This window comes from Triticum aestivum, unplaced genomic scaffold, assembly GCF_018294505.1.
Source record: "Triticum aestivum cultivar Chinese Spring unplaced genomic scaffold, IWGSC CS RefSeq v2.1 scaffold79311, whole genome shotgun sequence".
Lineage (NCBI taxonomy): Eukaryota > Viridiplantae > Streptophyta > Magnoliopsida > Poales > Poaceae > Triticum > Triticum aestivum.
This window is the reverse complement of record NW_025292969.1, coordinates 1-1,034: the sequence shown is the minus strand read 5'-3', so window position 1 is coordinate 1,034 and position 1,034 is coordinate 1. Positions and strand designations below refer to the sequence as shown.

The following is a 1,034-nucleotide window of genomic DNA, read 5'->3' as shown; positions in this document are numbered from 1 at the left end:
TAATTATAAAAGGAATGCAACACGAGGACTTCCCAGGAGGTCACCCATCCTAGTACTACTCTCGCCCAAGCACGCTTAACTTCGGAGTTCTGATGGGATCCGGTGCTTTAGTGCTGGTATGATCGCATCCGACATGTTTCCCCGTCTTCGTCCCTTATGCTTGCCACTCCCAGGTCCGCTCCAAAGACGATTCTACATTCTCACTACCATTACAACCGTTCCCTAACAATGGATAATGTCCTATACTACTTACTCTCCCGCTCAATCACGGAGACGAGTTTTCCACGGTTTCCACCCCTCCCTCCATACCGCAGCAACACGAGTTTTTTCCACCCCTTTCAGAACGCGCTCTTCGCGCCACAAAGCCGCCCCAAGACGCGCGGGCAATGAGCATCGAGCTTAAACATATCGCAAACGTCAAACATAATATAACGGGATTAATATATATCGCGCACGTGCGACATGTTTCTCACAAGGCGCAAAAAATAATTATAAAAGGAATGCAACACGAGGACTTCCCAGGAGGTCACCCATCCTAGTACTACTCTCGCCCAAAAACGCTTAACTTCGGAGTTCTGATGGGATCCGGTGCTTTAGTGCTGGTATGATCGCATCCGACATGTTTCCCCGTCTTCGTCCCTTATGCTTGCCACTCCCAGGTCCGCTCCAAAGACGATTCTACATTCTCACTACCATTACAACCGTTCCCTAACAATGGATAATGTCCTATACTACTTACTCTCCCGCTCAATCACGGAGACGAGTTTTCCACGGTTTCCACCCCTCCCTCCATACCGCAGCAACACGAGTTTTTTCCACCCCTTTCAGAACGCGCTCTTCGCGCCACAAAGCCGCCCCAAGACGCGCGAGCAATGAGCATCGAGCTTAAACATATCGCAAACGTCAAACATAATATAACGGGATTAATATATATCGCGCACGTGCGACATGTTTCTCACAAGGCGCAAAAAATAATTATAAAAGGAATGCAACACGAGGACTTCCCAGGAGGTCACCCATCCTAGTACTACTCT

General features: G+C 48.7%; 2 non-coding genes across 2 annotated transcripts; both read right to left on the bottom strand.

Moving 5' to 3' along the window:
* Positions 1-11: 11 nt before the first annotated feature.
* Positions 12-130, bottom strand: LOC123178945 (5S ribosomal RNA). The gene has a single exon (XR_006489980.1). It is a non-coding gene; the product is annotated as a 5S ribosomal RNA (ribosomal RNA).
* A 367-nt stretch (positions 131-497) lies between these two features.
* LOC123178946 (5S ribosomal RNA) lies at positions 498-616 on the bottom strand. The gene has a single exon (XR_006489981.1). It is a non-coding gene; the product is annotated as a 5S ribosomal RNA (ribosomal RNA).
* Between the last annotated feature and the right edge of the window lie 418 nt (positions 617-1,034).